General features: G+C 37.2%; 1 pseudogene; it reads right to left on the minus strand.

The window, feature by feature from the left end:
• Positions 1-12,330: 12,330 nt before the first annotated feature.
• Positions 12,331-12,966, minus strand: LOC101575579 (annotated as a pseudogene).
• Positions 12,967-21,243: the final 8,277 nt, after the last annotated feature.

Consider the following 21,243-nt stretch of genomic DNA (forward strand, 5'->3'; position numbering starts at 1 on the left):
TTTTTTTTTTTTTGTTCTTCCAAGGAGATAATCATGTCATCTGCAAATAGTGACACTTTAACTTCTTTGCTGTCTCAGTTACTCTTCTCTTCTTGCTGGGAAAAATACGTGACACCGAAATGAAGGAAGGAAAGGTTTATATAGCTCGCAGTTACTTGAGATTTCAGTCCATACTTAGCTGGCTCCAAGACAGAGTGGCACATGGAAGAGAGCCACCTTTCATGGCAATGACAAAGAAAAGAGCAAAAAGAAAGAGTGACAGCAACAATGTCAATAGCGAGTCTCTCTCCCTTAAGTTGCATTCTGGCTATCACCACAGGATGGCAGGAGTATTTACTCCTATAATACCAGCGACACTCACAACCCTAATCCCAATGTATCATGAGTTTATCTCAAATTCTAGAAGTCTTCTCATGGCTACATGAGACTTTGGAGGAACAGCTAGACACAAACCACAACATTTATTGATCATTATTATTTTATTTCTCTTTTTTCTAATGGCTCTAGCTAATGATTCAAGAACTATATTCAATATCTGTTGTAATAGTGGACATCCTTGTATTTTACCTGATTTGAGAATAAAAGATTTCAGTTTTTTTCTCCATTTAGAGTTATTTTGCCTATTGCTTTGTTACTCGATGGCATTTATCAAGTTGAGGTATAGACCATTTAAACCAATCTTTTTTGGTAGGGCTTAGATCATGAATGAGTGGCGGACTTTGTCAAAGACGTTTTCTGCATCTATTGAGATCATGTGTTTTTTTGGTTTTGACTCTAATGATATTATGTATTACATTTATAGTTTTGTATATTTTGACCAATCCTTACATCTCTGGGATGAATAGTACTTGGTTGTGGTCTATAGTCTTCTTGATGATTTTCTGTATTCTATTTGCTAGGATTTTATTGAGGATTTTTGTATCTATGTCCATGAGGAAGATTGGCCTGTAGTTTTCTTTCTTTCTTTCTTTCTTTTTTTTTTTTTTTTTTTTTTTTTAGAAATAGGGGTTTTAACTCATGGCCTTGTGCTTGCTAGGCAAGCATTTAGTCTACTGAGCCATCTCGCTGGCCCCTTATTCAGACTTTTTATGTCTTCATGACTCAGTTTTGCCAATTTATGGCTTTCTACGAATCTGTTGATTTCTTCTGTATCTTCAATTTTGTGAGAGCAAAAATTTTCATAATAGCAAATGATGATCTTATGAATGTCCACATGATCTGTAGGAATTTGTCTCTCTTCATTCCTTATTGGTTAAATTTGAGTTTTTTCTTTCCTGCTTTTAGGAGAGTAGCTAATTGTTTATCAATTTTATTTCATCTTTCATAGAATCAGCTTTTGGATTCACTAATACTTTATAATGTTTTCTTTTTCTCAATTGCATTAATTTCTTCTCTAATCTTTACAATTTCCTCCCTTCTTTGCGCTTTGGCCTGGTTTGCTCTCTCTCTCTCTTTGTTTTTAGTAGCTTGATGTGAAACATTAGGGTATTTATTTGTTCTTACTCTTTTTTCCTAATGTGTGAGTTCACTGCTATAATTTTCCTTCTGAGAAGTGTTTTCATTGTATCCCACAAAATTTGTTGAGCTGTTTCTGAATTTTCACTGGATTGTAGACATAAATTAATTTCTTGTTTATTTACATCTGCAACCCTTTGGTTGCTAAGGAGGATTTTATTTAATTTCCATATATTTATGGGGATCTGTGGTTTCTTTTGTTGTTGATTTCCAGTTTCATTGCACTGTGGTCAGATCATATGCAAGTGATAATTCCTGTTTTCTTGCATATGCTTAAACATGATTGATAGACTAGTAGATAGGCTATTTTAGGAAACCACCTGTGTGCATTTGAATAGAATGTATGTTCAGATATTATTGGATGGAACACTCTGTATATGTCTACTGAGTACATTTTTGCAAAGGTGTGGTTCAGTTTTTTTTTTTTTTTTGTCTTTGCTAATTTTTTTGTGTACTTGACCTATGTTTTCGAGATAAGGGGTGTTAAGGTCCCCTGCTGAGTTTGTGATATTGATTATGAGACTTTTCATGTCCTTTAAAATTTGTCTTATATTCTTGTTGCTGCTATATTTGGTGCATGGAGATTGATGCTTGTTATCTCTTCCTCTTGTATTTTACCCCTAACCAGTATGTAGTGTCTTTCTTTACTTTGTCTGATCATTCTTGGTTTTAAGCTTCAATTGTCTGTGATCAGGATTGGTAACTCTGACCTCTGCTTTTTTTTTAAGGTCCTGGTGCATGTAGGATTATTTTCCATCATTTGACTTTCATACTATGAGTTTCTTTATGGATTAAAAGTGTTTATTATACACAGCATAATGATAGATTTGGTTTCCTAATGCATCCTTCAATTCCATTTCTTTTAATTGTTGAATTGAGTCCATTTACATTGGTGGCTGTAGTTGATATGTATTGACTGATGGTTGCCATGTTATTTTCTCCTGGTGGTTCCCTACTTTTCTCCTCTGTTTAATAGTTTGCCATGTTTGGTGGTTCTTTTTGTTGTCATTCTTATAATTGTGGGAATTTTGATCATCCCTTTCTAGAATGTCATTTTAGTACTCTGTATAGAGTTGGTTTGGTCATCATGAATTTCTTAATTTTTCTTTGCCATGGAAGTATTTTATATCTTCATTAAAATTGAAACAGAGTTTTTCAGGGTTAATCAATCTGGGTTGGAATTTGTTTTCTTGGAGAACTTGAAGTACTTTGTTCCATGCTCTTCTAGGCTTAATGTTTTTTGAAGAGAAACCTGCTGTGATTCAAATAGGTTTTCCTTTAAATATTATCTGTTTCTTTTCTCTAATGGCTTTTAGTATATTGTTGTGCTGAATTTCTGGGAACTTGCTTATTATATGTCTGGGCATGTTCTTAATTGGATCGATATTATTTGTAGTACTATATGCTTAAGTTAACTGAATGTCAGATTGTTTCCCCATATTTGGAATGTTTCCTGGTATTACTGCTACCTGTATTCTTTTTACATCATTTGCGTTGCCTATTTGTTCTCACTGATGTTTATTAGTCTTATGTTGTATATCTTTGCATTGTCATTTTTTGTATTTTTTGTATTTCAGGGAAGGGTCTACAGGGTGTTCAGAGTCTCACTACTAGATTGGACTCATAGTGAACTTCCTGTTTATAACCTCCCAAGAGTTCAGATTACAGGCACACACCACTATCCCCAGTCTCAATTGCCTTCTCAGTGTGCCCCGGAGGCAGTGCTGGCACCGCAGCCCCATGCTTCATCTTGCAGCTGTTGATTTATTATTTCCTGGATCCTTGTTGTTTTTAAGATGTCTTTCCTTATGTTTTTACTAGCTTCAATGGTGTCCTCAAGGTATAAAACTCTGTCTTTATTTTCACTCAAATGGTTTACCACCTTTTAATGGAGATTTTCATTCCTGTACATCTCTCTGAGTCTGCTTCATACATACTTTCTTTCCTATATTTCTCATTCAAGGTTTCCATCATTTTTCTATTCCCTTCTATTTTCTGTATCAGTTCTGTATCAGTGTCCTCTCTGAAAATTCTTAGTACTTCTTTCATTGTCATTTCCTTTCATTTATTTTTATGATATTTTCTTATGGACTTTCCTCTATACTCCTCTGAAGTTTTTTCTTTATTTCAGTTGCTATTATTTCTGAGACTTCAGGTATGTGCCTTTCAGTTTCTTCTATGCTGGTGTCTCCTGAGTTTGTTCTTGGCAGGCTCTAGACCTGAGAATGCAGTTTGATCCTTCTTTAGTTTTTTTTTTTATTTTCTATTTCAGATTGAGCTCTTTATTTTGATTTCTGTGATACCATTTTTTGTAAATATGATAGTAGGTAGCTATATCTCTGTTGTCAAAGACTTTCTGAAAAGTCTGATTTTTATGTATCCTGTGTTCTTGTTTTAATGAGTCCCAAGATTTTGCATTTTCTACTGATAGAGAGTTAGATATTTGTTTCTGTTTGGTACTGTCCTCTGTCCTTCAGTGCACAGTTTTGTTGAGGTTATTATCCAAGCACCTGTGATATTAATACTCAAGTGAAAACATGTGATTAAGGCAGATATGTTTTCCTTCTTGCAGTAGTACAATTAGCAATACTAATAATAACTAGTGAAATTTAGACATTCACAAACTTTTGTAAATAACTTGCTTGCACTTTACATCATAGGACCAAATATTAAAGCTGTAGAGCAAAGCAGTTGTTTGACAGGGAATTTGTATGTAAATTAGTTCCCCTGAGTTCTGATTACCTCTCCTTTATGACACTGGTATCTCCCAGAAACACTAGCCTACCACATTTACCTGTTGCTATCTCTGTGCCACAGGGATTCTCCTATAAGTCTGTGCCTTTTTGGGGACTCTGTTGGACTCAAGTGTCAGCTCATTGGTTTTAGATGTAATAAACTAGAATTTGACTGGCAGGACCTGGCTTGGATCTGGTTGCTCTATTCAGCTCCTTCCAGTTGAGCCCAGTCCAATTGGGTCCACTGCACCCACTGTCTGCTGGGTCCCTGGCATTTTTCTGGTAGACCCACTGAGGTGGAGTGGGTCCACTGGTCTCTATTGCCTCTGGTTCTGTGTTATGTTCCCAGTGACCTGGCAAAGTGGAGTGACCCTAGCAAAATTATCTAATCTCTGATAACTGCACTATATTTTTTTTGCTCCATAACTTTATTGAGAAACAGATAGCAATGAGACAGTTTCAAATCAAATTGGTAGGACAGTTTCAATAATTAACACATTGCATACATTCTTTCTAGTGGTTAATTGCTGTACAAGATGCGGACTTGATATCCTATTTACAAACACCATTAGAGCTAATCCCTCTATTCATTAAGAGAATGTAACTATATAACTATCCTAACCACTTTGAACATACAGATACAAAATGGACATTCATCTTTATCCCCTTTTCTTGTTTAGTTCTGTTATTTGAATATTATAGGTGTGTTAACTCAGTAAAATATTCTAAAAGAGTCCAGCAGTCCATAGTAGTATTGGATCTTCCGCTTGAGTGGCAGTGTCAGAAATTGTTAACCTGAGTACCCTAGCTCAACATAACACCATGGCTTTATTTCTTATACTTTGTTTTTATAATTTTCTGCTGGATGGTTAAGACCAAGGTAAAGCTGGACCTATGCAACAAGAGCTGTAGCTTTTGCGTCTGATAAGGTCAGTGAAATTCCCTCAGAATTTATCCTGAGATCCTGTACCTCAGATAGATAGTTCTTTCAAAAAAGAAAAAAAAAATAAACTTTAAATTTTTTTAATGTGTTTGGTACAGGACCTCATTATGCATCTGGGACTCATAGTGATCCTCCTGTTTTCAGCCTCCCTAGTGCTGAGATTACGCCTGCTCCACAATGCCCAGACTCATTAGGAGGCTCAGCATACCTGTTCTCAGTGACCAGTGCAGCAAGTGGTGCTGGGAATCGATCCTCAGTCCCTGTGCTTAATAAGCAGGGGCTTGATCCACTGAGCTATCTCACCAGTCCACAGATATTTCTTTAGGTTAGATTTTGAGCTGAATTTTTCTGATTATATATGTTCATGAGGGATAACAATTACTTTCATCTAATTCTTTCCACAGATAAGGATTCAGGGACTTATAATTGCTACATTAAACATTGGGATTTCATCTACAGTGACACATTGAAAGAAACTACTAAACTCTAGTGCCAATTCAGTGGTCTAATCCTAAAGAAGCAGTAGACAAAAGATTATTTAAAAATAACAGACTTCATCCAAACCTTGAAACATTATCTGTTGAGCCAGACTACGATCAGAGAAAAAAATTAGAAGCCCATCTCGAATCTGTGATTGTAGGTAATGTCTTTAATTTCATATTCTTCAAAAGGCACTTTACTTGCAAAAGAATTTACTAAAGCAGTATTTTGGATATCAGCTACTCTTCTGATCCCTGTGTTCCCTTTTTTATCCAAAATTTTATTGATAAACAGCAATGAGACAGTTTCAAATCAAATCAGAAGTACAGTTTCAACAAATAACACACTGCATACATTCTTCTTAGTGGATAATTGCTGTACACGATGCGGACTTGAGAAGCCCATCTTCTCAAATAGTTGAGAAACTATTTACAAACACCATTAGAACAAATCATTCTATTCATTAAGAGAATGCAACTATATATCTATCCTAACCACCCTGAATACACAGATACAAAATGGACATTCATCTGTATACCCCATTTTTTCTAAGTTCCGTTATTGAATATTATAGGTGTGTAAAATCAGCAAAATATTCTAAAAGAGTCAGTAGCCCATAATAGCATTGGGTCTTCTGTTTAACTGGCAATGTGAGAAATTATTGACCTGAGTCCCGCACAGCTCAACTTAACAGCATGGCTTTATTTCTTATAATTTCGTCTTCATACTTTTCTGCTGGATGGTTAAGACCAAGGTAAAGCAGGACATATGCAACAAGAGTTGTAGCTTTTTGGTCTGAGAAGGTCAGTGAAATGCCCTCAGGATTTGTCCTGAGATCCTGTACCTCAGATTGTAGAACATTTATCAGTGCAGCCATGTGGATGACTCACAGCCAATGCTTGGCCAATGTGCTCTCTGTGAAAGCCTGAGAGAGTATCTTCTCCCCATGTGACTCTCCTTAGGCCCACTCTATGTCATCGATCACTTTCCTCTTTGGCCCCATAATCTTCTTCATCGGAAAATTTGGGACACTACCGAGGTACATGACATTACAGTACAAGTTCTCATATGTCCTGAGTCTTAATTGACCTTAGAAGGCTAGGGCCAAAATGTTGGCTTTCCTTGTATCCCTCCTTTTTCTCTAATTTTGGTCTGCAAACTTAGGTTGTTAACCATCCAGAAGAAAAGCTTATTGTTATTATCAAATGATTTGGGCTATCAATCTTAACCTCACTATCTCACTGCATTTCAAACATCTTAGGCATAATAAGGAACAGGTATTTTTCATCAAGTATTGATATGTTGAACTTTAAGTCCCTACAGAATATGATTAAAAAAACATTTAAAAATTAGATTATATTTTAACAATAGGATAAAGAATTCTATGCTTCTCATGTTTGCACATAAGTCCAAAAATCTCACCATACACAACCTTGAAGCAGGAGAGTCCCACAATATTCCTTTTCCTGTCTCTTGCTTTCCTTCACCACCGCCTTCTTCTTGAACATCCATCTACCCGAGAGACATCTTAGCAGTAAATGGCATGTCATGACAAGCTGCCCATATAGAATATAGGTTTTCATATGATTTATTGATGATCTCTAGAATTTCTGTGGCATCTGTTGTGATTTTCTCCTTTTTATTTCTAATTGTATGAATTTTGGTCCTCTATTATTTATCATGAGCTTGGTTAATGACTTATCAATTTTATTTTTTATTTCCAACAACCAACTTCTTTTTTCATTGCTTCTTTGTATGCATTTCTTAGTATCTCTCGCAATGCTGCACTTATCTTTATAATTGCATCTCTCATATGATCTTTGAGGGTTTTTGTTTTTATTGTAGTAGAATATGAGGTTCAACATTAGGTTGTCCATCTGAGATTGTTTTGTTTTTGTGATGTGTGAGTTTTTCAGTATAAATTTTCCTCATAGAACTGCTTTCATTGAATCCTATAGGTTTCATTACATAATATCAACATTATAGTTTAATTTTGCATTTAAAAAATTGTGTTTTGTTTTTACTCCGTGAACATTGGTTTTTCAGAATGCTGTTGTCTAATTTCCATGTGTTAGTGTAGCTTTTGTAATTTCTACATTTATTGTACTATGATCATAGAGTACAAATGGAATGATTTCAAATCAATTCCTCTACATTTACTTAAGCATGTTTCCTCAGATAATACAAGATCTATTTTGGAGAACATCCCATGAGCTGCTCAGAAGAATGTATGAATTCTTTTAAATAAAGATGATTATTGAATGAAGAACAGTGTTGAATTTTGATTCTCTTTTTAGCTCATCGTTAACTTTGTAGAAAATGAAGACGGTTTTCCAAATAGCTCAGCATATTAAAGCACCTGAAAGCAGGCACAGGGGCCAGAGTTTTATCCTAGGGGGCAAGAAGAGGGCAATTGAGACTGGGCATGGTGACGTGGTCCTGTAATTGCAGCACTTGGGAGGCTGTAAACAGGAGGTTCTCTATGAGTATGATAGAGTAGTGAGACTTTGAAAACCCTGTACACTCTTATTTAAAATACAAAAGAGAAATAAAAGAAAATCAATAATAATTAAATAGCAATTTGAAAATTAGAGACAAATATTGAAATGTGAAATATATAAAATGTAGACAGAGTGAATTTTAGAAAATATTGTTAAAATGAATACATAGCATGAGATTAATAATAGAGTGCACATTGTGAAAAAATTATTTACAAATTTAAATGAATATGCCAATAAAATTGTCTGAAATAAACATGAAGAACATTTACAAATCAGTTGTATAGTAGCTCATTCTGTGCCAAAATCAAGATACTTATATTCATATAATCAGAATTCTCAAGGTAGAATGGTATGCACAACAAATATTTAAAGATTTAAAATTTCTTAAATTATTTTTTAATTTTTTTAACATTTATTTATTGTGTGTGTGTGTGTGTGTGTGTGTGTGTGTGTGTGTGTGTGACCAGCTCAGCCCACCAGGGGGCGGGGCTGGCTGGCATGTGGTGCTGTCCCTGTGCTTTGCCAAGCTTGTTCCAAGTAGGTGCTTTAGACCACTGAGCCATCTCTCCAGCCCCAATTATTTAAAATTATTACACATTTCCAAAAATAATGAAACTTTTTCACAAGAAGTATCAACAAAATCATACCAAGATACACAAAAATAAAATTGTTCAAAACTAATTGTAAAGAAAAAAAATCATTAAACCATATACATAGAAAAAATATTAGTTATGGAAAAAAAATAAGTAACATCTTATTCCACATTGGAATAAAAAAGAGCAGCTGGATAAGAAACTAGACTTATTTCTTCAAATGAATGAAATAAAAGATATGTCTTATTGAATTTTATACTTAGCAAATATACCATTGAAAACTAAAAGTAAAACGTTTTCTAGTTATACAAACTCAAAATATTCTAATACCTTTAGGTGTAGCATATAGAAAATAACAAAGACCATAATCCAGAAGGCAAGAAAAGTTGCTGTATGATCCAGGATAAAGAATAAAGTGCTCTCAAAATGCTAGTTATGCAGGACTCTGTAAAATATGATTCTATTAGACAAACCCATTTAAAAGCTCATTTAAGATTTTCACAAAACAGTATCAATCTTATGTCAGGTTGGATAGATAGATAGATAGATAGATAGATAGATAGATAGATAGATAAATAGAGATAGATATAGATGTGTGTGTGTGTGTGTGTGTGTGTAAAAAACAAGGAAGGAATAATATAAAATCAATGGAAAATGGAAATATACTTTTTATAGTTTCTAACACTAAGAAAAATATCATATCATGTCTTATAAGTAGATTTCAAGTCAAAGAAATAGTATGAATCATAAAACAAAAATTAAAGCTAAATAATATTCAGAAAATTAATGAAATATTAATTCATTCAAAAATAAATTAAATATTTCAAAATATTATTAAAAATTAAAATTGAATGGTGAGCCCACCTGAGGTCAGAATGCAGTGTATATGTACAAATCTGTGATCAATTTAGAGTACTCATATAGCATGTGATTAGGTTAATATATACAAAACTATCAACTAAGAAAAAGTCTTCATGATAGTAAAGAATTTCTAACAGTAAAAAGTAATGAAAATACTAGAATGGAAAATATATGACCAGCACTTCTAACAATTTGGGGATAAGATATTACACAAAGTTCTAGTAGGTGGTGGACATGGACAGTGTCCATGATGCTTAATGATGGCCAGGTTTCACTTTTGAGACTGAGCTACCGCTATTTCCTTGATATATACCCTGTAGACACAGAAAGAATCACGACCTATAGTATGCAGGAGAAGTCCATTTGTTGAGTATGCTGATAGAAATATTTTGCTGCTGTATACAAAAGAATAATTGAAAGACTGCTGTTGTATACCCCTTTTTCTCCTGTGCTTGTTTGCCCTATTTTATGGATTCTTTCTGTTCTCATTCATGATGTCATAGTCATTTTGATTCTTTTTTAGAATATCTTTTAGTAGACTATAGATTTTGTCATCATGAAATTCTTTAGTTGTCTTTTGTCATGGAAGTATTATAATTCTCCATTAAACTTGAAAGAGAGTATTGTAGGGTGTATAAGTCTGGGTTGAAATTTGTTTTCTTACAAGACTTGAAGTACTTTGCTCCATCCTCTTCTTGACTTAACGGTTTGTGAAGAGAAATCTGCCACTTTTCTGATGGGTTCTCCTTTAAATGTGATCGGTTTCTTTTCTCTAGCAGCTTTTAGTATACTGGTCCTGTGCTGAATTTCTGGAATCCTGATTATTATATGTCTGGGTGTGGATTTAACTGCATTGAGGTTATTTGGAATTCTGTAAGCTTCAGTTACCTGAATGTCAGATTGCTTTGCCATATTTGGGAAGTTTTCTTCTATTACTTCTGCCCATTTTAAAGATATATATATTTCTTATTGACTCCTTCTTTATCATTGATGCCTATCAGTCTCATGTTGTTCATTTTTGCATTGTATTGTAGATATTGAATTTTTTTCCTGCATCCTAGTTGTTTTTAAGAGAACTTTCCTTACCTTTTCACTATCTGTAATGGTGTTTTGAAGGTCTGAAAGTCTATTTTCATTTTCGTTAGAGCAGTTTTGCCAGGTTGTGATTGAGGTTTTAATTTCCTGTATATTACTTTGAATCTGATTCATGCATTCTGTTTCTATCCTGTATTGATTAATCAAGGATTCCATCATTTTTCTTTTCTCCTCTATTCATTACTACTGCAGCAGGGCAAGACAGTGGCTCCTGGGACCACAAAGGTCCTCTCTTATGGGTCTCTCTGGAAGCCAAGAATATTGAATGGTTCATAATTTTTGTCCTTGCTTCTCAATATAGTCATTCCTGCCCAGCGTAGAATAGGTACAAGAGCCTTTGTCTTAAAACTGAGCCTTACCAACTCACATTTTTAGTACAAACACACACACACACACACACACACACACACACACACACACGCACGCACCCCCTTTTTCCATTGTCAAGCTAGGCTTATCTATCTAGCTTAGGATATATCAGATATGTAAAGCAAGCCTAATACACCTAAGATTAGACAATAATCATCGCATCTCCTAACCTTGGCTTCTTTTATGAGTCTTTCACTTGCCCCAGACTCTCTTCACTTCTCTGCACCACCTTTTGTATTTAGACTAATTTCTAATTTTCTAGTCAAAGTTCAAGTCTTGGGGCAAACCCTTTAAAACTTAGTCTCCTCTCAAACATTTTTAAGGTGGAGGGGTTTCAACAGGGTACTATGGCAGAAGATTCAACTCTAATTAGCAGAAATGAAGTAGTTCACTTAATAGGCTATGCACTCCAAATGTTTGCTCTCCATAGTGAGAAAAACAAAAAGTATTCTTGCTTTGCAGACCTGGAAATGCTGCTGACTTATCCATGAGATTGCTCATGTACCTGAGAACACAGTGCAGGAATGACGGCCTTAGATTAAAATACACAAAAATACAAAACCAGAATGATTATATTATGGAAAAACGTTAAATACACAAAATACATCATTCACACACAGTACAGTTGGCATCATGGAGAAAGTGGGACCCAAGGTGCAGTTATCCAAAGGAACAACTAAATAAAATTACATTGGCCCCAAAAGGGATGGGAGTGAGTTAGGAGCAACAGATCTGCAGCTGTTCTCTCAACAACCTTTTTTCTCTGTCACCACAACCCATTGTCTGGAATAGTTCCCAACACCACATCCCAAGATTGAGTTATGAGGGAAAAAGATACTAACCTCCTCCCATTGCTCCTGAGATTCCTTCACATATAATGTAGTAGCTTGTTGATTGGGTCCATCAATCTTGTCTCATGCTTAATTATTTAACCCTGGCAAGGGAAATATTACATTTCCTTCTTTAAAAGGAAGACAACTTCCCTATTGTATAAAGCACACATGGTGGTTCCCCCAGAGCCCTCACTTTTACTTGGCTAGAACATGGTTGGATTTCCTTTGTCTGATCCTTTCCCCCTCACTGAGAGAAGACAGGGTGATGGCTGGCAACCCCGGATTGAGATACATAGTAGTGCCAACTACCCCACTCCTCCTGATCCCCACTTTCTCCACTCTCCCGATTAATGTCTGTTCCTTGAAACTTCCTGATAGTAAAGAATATCCTTCAACCTACGGTTCTCAATTTTGGGCCTCGGGAAGCAGGGCAGGGCTGTTGATCAATGCTTCTTCCTCCCACAAGTAAGAAGGCTTTCCCTGGAAGCTGGGAGCCAGCTAGACCTTCAGTGGACATGAGGCCACCATATGGTTAATGTTTTGGTGGAAATAGTAATTCTTAGGCTGGGGTTGCAGCTTGCATTCCTTGGCATTATGGTCTAGACCACCACAGTTATAGCACCTGTCTCCTTTGTATCTGTGCTTCTGCATGTTCTTACCCTTCGGGCACCTCTCAACACCAATAAAGAACAACCCGCCAGGAATTGGGACTTGGATGGATTCCAGACCCTTGGCAGACTTTTAACAAATGAATTCCACTGTTTCACCCTCCTTCAGTGTCCAGAAACCTTCCATGTGCAGCTTACTCTGATGCACAAAGATATCCAATAGGGGGTTGAGAGTGACTCCAGCATGGGCAGTCTTGGATTGGAAGCTGAACCCCATGAGCACATTGAATCACTTACAAATGCCTGCACAGTGCAGCAACTGCATCTCCTCTGCCACCAAGGCTGCGTCCACTGGTGCCTCCTTGGATGCCTTCTCTGGTACCTTGGTGAAGTCACCTTCAAACTGCTGGTTGGACATTGAACCAATGGTCATCTTCTGAGCCCATGGACCCTGGCCCTTGGTCAGGCAAGCTGCTGGCCCGAGTGAAGTCTGGAGGCAAAAGGGTACAATTTCTTCTATGCTACTGACTCCTTCATTTGTTCTGGGTGGACTCACGGCCTAACAATGCATTTTGCTCCTTCTCTTTGTTATTTTGTATAGCACTGTTTTTTGACTTTTGGTGTACAGCTTTGGTAGTTATTACCTAATCACCAGGTCGGGATCTACCAAGTTCAAACACATCCAGTTGGGTGTGGCTTGGGTCTGGCTGTTGTGCTCCATGTCTTCCTGCTACAGCCCTTGGAAGTGAACCCGCTGTGCCACTCTGGAAAGATATTCTGCTCCTGTATCAGCTGGATTGGTCTTGCCTTTAGTCTTTCTCTGCAGGTTGTTCTGCTCAGGTTTCCACACCTGGCCTCTCTGATGGAAAAAGTTCCGCACACGACGGGGGCCTGTGAGCTGGCTGTAGTGAGCATCTTGGGGGCTCCTGGCGGTCCCACTCACAGGCTGATCCTGAATGCTTGCTGAAGTAAGGGTCTGGCAGGCCCGGAGTGGTCCTACTCACACTCTGGTCTGGGTGCTTGCTAGAGTGAGGGTCCAGAGGGTCCCACAAAACCCCACTCCAGATTTTGCTTCTTAATCCACTTTGTCAGTATTTTTATTTTGATTAGTAAATTGAGACCATTTATGTTGATGGTATATTTGATATATACTGGCTTTCCTTTCTCATGTTATTTCCTTGTTATTTGTTTCCTGTCTTTCTGCTCTGTTTAATTTCCTATACTGCTTGTTGGATTCGGCTATTGGTATTCTTGTGTATGTAGACTTCATTATCTCTAATATGTTTTGCAGAGCATTCAATAGATCTTCCTTAACGGTGATAAATTTTTTCACTTGTTCTTTGTCATAGAAGTATTTTATTTCTGTATCAATTTTCAAACATAATTTTGATGGTTGCATCAGTCTGGGTTGGAGATTGTTTTATGTTAGGTCGTGAAATATTTCACTCCAACCTCTTGTCAGTTTTAAGGTTTGTGCTGAGAAGTATGCTGTGAGTCTGATGGGCTTTCCTTTATAGGTGGTATATTTAGTTGATTGAACCACTTTTAAAATTTTGCTTTTGTGCAGAATTTCTGGAGTTGTGATTATTATGTCTTGGTATGTCTTTATTTTGGTTTTGGCTAGTTGGAGTTTTATGTATTTCATTTATTTATTTTAATTTTCTTCCAGTATCAGAGATCAAACTCAGGACCTTGCACTTCCCAGGCAGGCAAATGATGTACTGAGCTGTTGCCCAAGCCCCATTTATTTATTTAGTCAAATTCTTTACCCACGTTTGGAAAGTTTTCTTCCATTATGTCTATGAAGAGGTTTATAATGGCATTGATGTCTCCCACTTTCACATTGATTCCAATTAATCTTATTTTGTTCTTTTTTGCTTAATCTTGTAGCTACTGGGTTGATTTTTAGGTGTCTTGTGATTCTTAAGATATCTTTCTTTTCCTGGTCACTAGTGGTTTTTCTGCCTTCTAGATCTGTGTGTACTTTCAGTGGATTTTCTAAAAACCCACATTTCAGTTTGGAGCTGTTTAATTGATTTTCTGTTTGCCATTCATGATTTTCTTATCTTTCATATTTGTTTACCTGTGTCTGCCTTAATGTCTTTTATTTTGATAGTAATTTATTTCTGCATCTTAGGAAATATTTTTCCATGGCCATTTCCACTTGTATTTTCAGCTCTGTTGCTGTTATTTCAGAGAATTCAATTTGTTACCTTTGTATTTCCTCTATCTGTTTGTGTTCTGTGCTTGTTCTGAGTGGGATGGGCAGTTGGGATTTCATTTTATGTTCTTGTCTTTTCATTTTCTATTTGTGATAATGATTTTAGATTTCTAATGTTAAATATATTTATCGCTGATGTTGAGGCTTTTCTAGTAGGTTTATGGTCCTCAGGATGTCTCTGCTAGCTGGTGCCATTCACTTCTCTTGTTGGAATTTCCATCGTCCCGTCCTGAACACGACCATATTCCTCTCACTGGAAGTCTCCTACGGTGCAATGGAGGAAGCACAGAGCATGAAAAGACAGTCTCCTCTCCTGCACTACCATCTCCAGGATAATGGAGGAAGCACAGAGTTTGGAACTATTCTCCACTTGCCAGCACTGCCGTTCCATGTCAACAGAGGAAATGCAGAGTATAAATCTACACTCCACTTAAGTCATCTTACTGGCACCATGGTCTCAGGGACAATGGCTTGAGAAAAGAGCAGAGATTCACACTCCATTCACTAGTATCAACATCCTGGTGCAATAGAGTAATCATAGGGTGAAAATTTACACTCCATTCATCACCACACCTGTCTGGGAGATAATGGAGGAAGGGTAGGGTACAGATTTACACTTCACATATGGGTGCCATTGCTCTGAGATAGTGCAGGATGTACAGAACCAGAGTCACACTCTACAAACAGGTAGCACTGTCCTGCAACAATGGTGGAAGGACAGAGTGTGGACTCAAATGCCACTTTCTAGCACTGCTAGCCAAAGGAAAATGGAGGAAACACAGTGTGGACTTAATATTCCATATAAATGTGCCACCATTCCAAAGCTGGAGGAAAGTGTAGAGGAAGTGCAGAGTGGAGGAGGAAGTGCAAAGAAGAGGAGGAGGAAATGCAGAGTGAAGATGTACAACTCTACTTACTGGCATCATCTTGCTTGCAATAATGAGGAAGGGCAGTGTGTGACCTTACTCTCACTCCATACATAAAGGCACCACTTTAAATCATTGAAATTTAATAAGTGATTTTTACATACGTGACTTTTCTTCTTATATACACAATCATTTCTCAATATAAATGTTTCCAGAATAAAATGAATCTAAGATGAAATTCTACATGTTTAAGTTCGTTGTTCTCATATCCTTTCAATTGCATTGTTTCACAAAATTGACCTTGAAACATAAACCATATAAAACAGTAAGATGGTGTTACATAAGTGAAAAGGAGAGTTTCACTGAAAGATTCATGGACGCTAGGAAATTATTGTTTTTAGACTAAACCATTCAAGAGAGATGGTTATTTGTATGTGTTTTTACATAAGACCTAAAGGCTGTTTGTATAGGACTTATGATCTTCACTAGGTAATCTACAGTTGTAGATTGTTGACAGAAGTGACTAAAGTCATTTCCCTCTCTGAATCCATGTAATTTTACAATATGAATTTTTAAGCCCTTTTATACAATTAAAATAATTTTATTTTCCCACTCTCCAAACATGGGTTATTTTTGGACTTCATTTATTGAATAGAATATGGTTGCAATAATATTGCATCATTTTCAAGCAGAAGCTGCAGCAGTATTTAAAGATTTCCTTTCTGAGAATTCGGTCCAGCCTAGAGTTGCAGCTGTTGCCTTTTTATTCCTGACAAATAGCTAAACCAGAGTGTGGGGGAAAACACCTAGCTGACCTAGAATTAATTAAAATCCATTAGTCAGCCAAGCCCAAAATATAACAACTGCTTAGTTTGCATCCAGAAAACATTGCTGACATACAAAATTCTTTGTCAAATAATTAGTTGTTTTAAACTAAAAGTTTTTAGATATTTTATCATTCAAAATAAGTAAATAATATCCATATAAAATGTTAGTTTGTTGTCACCAAAATCATTTGTGATTCAGTCAGTACAATTATTCATTTGATTGATGTGAATAAGAATCTCTTATGTGCCAGTTTATTTTATATGTACTGGAATTGGATGGTGAACAAAACAGAAACAATATCGCTATACTTTTTTGTGACTACTGGAGAGAGACAAAATTAACAATTTAGGAAGAGACTTTATCATATTGTAGAAGATGAATGTTGAAAATAATTTTAAATAAATGTCTCATAAAAGCCTCAAAGAGAATCTTACAGATGAATAAACATTTTGAGTAACTATCAGAGTGAATTATGAAGATATTAATAGAATATACGAAGTAAGGTAAACAGTAAATACATAATCATTAAGCACATCTGTGCCAGGTGATAATTTTGGGGGAACAGTTGAGGTTCAGAGAACAGAGGGGAAAACACAGGAGAATATGACAGAAAAGGAACAGGAAACTTAGTCTTTTATCAATTTACTTTAATTTTACTTTTCAGTAATATTCGAAGCTTTTCAAATTGCTTCTGTTAATGTCCTTCTATTTCACTGGAAAACTTCTAAGAAGTGTATGACATGAGTTGACTTCAATTTCAAAAAGATCAAATCAAAATTGAGTAATTTAAATGATAGAAACTTATCAGAAGAAATGCAAATAGGAAAATGCATTAAAATTTCAACATCTGTGGCAATGAGATGTGCAAAGTAAAAAAAGAAAAAAACACTGAGACTCCATGTCACTCCAGAAAGAAAGATTATTATCAACAAAAAAGCACACTTATGCATAACTGGAGAGAATAACCTAGTAGAAGCATGATAGTAAACAGTATTATTATCAGAGATTAAAGGAAGTAGTAAGAGTGCAAGGTGAAGGGATAAAAAAACAAGACATGCTATGTACATTTACAAATATCCCAAAATCTGTATAAATATTCTTTATTGTAAACATATATCAATATTTTTTTAAATGTGGGAAGGTGTATTCATGAACAGTAGAGAAACAGCCTCTCTGATATTTGGTGTCCAGACACTGAAATATAGAATTATGAGGAAGAGAATTGGGTTCCTGGAAGCCAGCAAGGTTCTGAAGTGAGAACTAAAGTGCACAGGGAAAGTGAAGAGAGAGACCTCAATGTACATGAAGAAAGGTAGTAAACTCCGCTTTCGGCCTGAAGCCTGACTTTCTGTGTGGGATTTGTAGCTCAAACATGAATATGTATAATGACTATCAGAGGCCTCCACAGACAAATGCATTGGGGAACAGAGTAGTTGATGCAGTGGACTGCAATGCCTGGAGATTTACTCATATTCAAATGCCAGTTGTCATCTTGGAGAGGGACCTATTGAGCTTGGAACTCAGAGGAATGGGAGGCTTGCACAATCCAGCAGTTCTAATGGCAGAGTGAGGCAGAATTTATTTCAAATTGGCAAGAGGTCAAAGCGTTGATTTCAGGCAGGCAGGGAACAGAGTTCAAGGCAGCAGGAATGTTGCAGTCTGAGCAAAATAGATTCCATTTTCACAGCCAAACATCAGTCTGAACTTCAGTGAAACTAGAGCTCGAGGTTTACTGGGATTATGCCCAACTGTACAACAAAACTATGGCTGGATTGCTGGGATTAATTAACATGGATATGGGTTCTGTCTGCTGACCTTGTCTATGAGTGACAGCAGAGAAACACCTGGAAGAGGACACTGGGGTTTCTTCCTCTTCTTCTCCTTCTATTTCTCCTTCTCTTTTTCCTACTCCTTATAATTCTCCTCCTCCTCCTCCTCTTCCTCCTTCTTCTTCTTCCTCCTCTTCCTTTTCCTTCCCTCTTTTTTTTTCTTTAGAGTTCCTGTCTTTCTATAAGTATGGACAATCTATTCTTTGTTTTTGTATTTTTTCTTGTGTTCTTATTTTCTTTATTTTATTTTTAACAGTTTTCCTAAGTTCTCGTAATCTTGTTTTTTCACACAAATAATGGCACAAAAATTTTCATATATAAAAATGAACTGGGAATACAGATAAATAAAGCATATAAGACTGCAGTTAGCCAAGATAATGAAAATGATATACCAAAGCAAATAAGATTTTAGAATTTCAACATAAGAACAGAATATTAAAAACTGTTAGAGAAAATGAAATCACTTAAAAAGGAAAGCAAGAGAAAATCTCAGTAGAGCTTGGAGTTAATTATTTGAAACTCTAAAATCAAACAATCTCCCATTTAGATAGATACACAGGGATAAGCTGCAGTGGGTCCTTCCCCAACAGCTTTGGTGGTCGCTTCCAGGGAGGGAATTATTTGTTTCAGGCCCACTCTAGGTGGGAAGCAAGACCTTGCTGTCCCTGGGGCCAGGTGCTGCACCCAGGATAAGAGGCAGACACAGCCTAGGCCCAGCATGTGTGTGAGAATTTAAGACCTTCCACACTTACCTGCCCTAATCCTCTAAACCCTGCACAGGCTAGAGGGTATGTGAGACTTTCTGACGGGCTTAAAGGACCACCCCCAACACCAGACCAGGCCTGACGTGTGTGAGAACTTCCCCTAGACCAAGCCCACTGGATCCCCTCCAGTCTCAGCCCAGGCCCAGGATGTGGGTGCGATCATCCACACATTTGTGAGATCCTTCTCCATGAGACATGTGTAGTGTAGAACTATGCAGATGAAGTCCCTGCAAAGAGGCTAGGGCCAGAACCACCCAAATAATCCAGGAGAACAATATCTTTCTAGAAGTGCAGAGTGGGTTCACTTCCATGGGGTACAGCAGGAAAAAGCTGAGCACAGCAGCCAGACACAAGATAGGCACAACCGGATGGATTCAAACCTGGTAGATCCAGATCCAGTAAGTTGGGAAACAGTTGGACCAAGATCTATGAGAGTGACATCTCCTTCTATTGATATGCAGATGGGGCAAAAGGAAATCCCACTAGTTGGCCTGCAAGACCCCAGGTACATAAAAGGAAGGTGATCAGAAAGAACTTAGAGGAAATAACTTAAATGAAATTCCCAATTTAATATTTGCTTAGCTATACAGACATAATGTTTGATCCTGCAGTCTAAAACATGAACACATTAGCTACAAAAGTTTGGCAACTGCAAAATTTAAATACATACTATTAGCTTTCCCATTTGCAGTTCTGTAAATACAAAACTATAACTGCCTTAAACACAAAAATCTCTCTTGGGTAAGAATTTAGGTAGCTATTAAATTTATAACTGCACCAAATTTGTACACCAAGGTCAGAGAAAAATGCTATACAACAAAACAAAGACAAGAAGCAAAATGCAGACTCAGGCCTCAATCCCACCCAAAACAACTGCAGGAGACAATAGAATAGAAGTAATGGGGAATCACACACCTGAAATCTTTGAACTAATAGTGTATGAAAAAAAGAAACAACTGCAGAAAAACATAGAGGAACTCAGGTCAGACATAATCTCTGAAGTGAAACAAGAAAAAATAATCATAATGAAACAATTACTAAGTGCTTCTAAAGAAGACACTGAGCCCAGTCTTAGCCCAGGCCCGGTGAGTATGTGGGATGGCTTCAAGCTACGCTGAGCCAGCGGGACCAACTGGTTCAAGGCCAGGCGCAGAGTGAATGAGATCCTCTTCCAGCACCTTGGGACCCCCCCAACACTCTGTAGCACTTCCAATACACTGCCCAATGAGTAGGAATTTCTGCCGAATACCGGAAACCCCCAGAAGCACACAGAATAGGCCAGGTGATTGTGTCGAGAGCTTCCAGGTAGCCTGGACCAACGGGACCTACTGGTCACAGCTGAGGTGCAGCGTGGGTCAGACCTTCTTCCAAAACCTTGGAAAACCCTCCATCAATCCGTAGTAACCATCACACCCTGACCACAGAGTAGGAATTTTTGTTGTGTTCCAGGAAACCCCAGATCCAGTCCAAGTCCAGGCCCGGTGAGAGTGTTGGAGAGCTGCATCTTCCCCCTACTCCACCTTGCCCCCTCTAGGCACAGCTCAGGCCTGGCATACATGCATGGGGTGTATCCCTGCAGCTGCAATCCCTGCAGAGAGTGTAGAGGATAGTTCCACCCAGCTTGTCCAGGAGCAGAACATCTTGCCACAGGATCACAACAGGTTCACCCCCAAGGGCATCAGCAGGAAGGAGCTGGGTGGAACAGTCAGAATCAAGCCAGGCACACCGGGATAAATACAAACATCATAGATCTGCACCTGAACTTCAGTAGGTGCTAAGTTTTTAACTGCAGCAAAGCTCTACAACAAAGTTCAGAAGATGGTGTTAAACAAAATGACAAGGAGAAGGAGCAAAATGAAATCTCAAAACCCAAACCCACGCATAACAAGTGCAGAAGACACTAACACAGAACAAATTGTGAATCTCACAGCTGAAAGCAGTGAATTAACGGCTTCTGAAATAAAGAAACAGCTGCAGAAATGTATAGAGGAACTCAGATAGGAAATGAAAAAAGAAATCCCTGAATTAATAACATCTGCAGTAAAGAATCAAACGCACCCATGCTCCTGGATAGGAAGAACCAACATTGTGAAGATGGCCTTACTCCCAAAATTGCTGTATAGATTTAATGCAATCCCTATCAGACTACCACCGACATATCTTCCAGACATAGAGAAATCATTCCTAAAATTTATCTGGAAC

Source organism: Octodon degus, unplaced genomic scaffold, assembly GCF_000260255.1.
Source record: "Octodon degus isolate 3935 unplaced genomic scaffold, OctDeg1.0 scaffold00371, whole genome shotgun sequence".
In the NCBI taxonomy this organism is placed as follows: Eukaryota; Metazoa; Chordata; class Mammalia; order Rodentia; family Octodontidae; genus Octodon; species Octodon degus.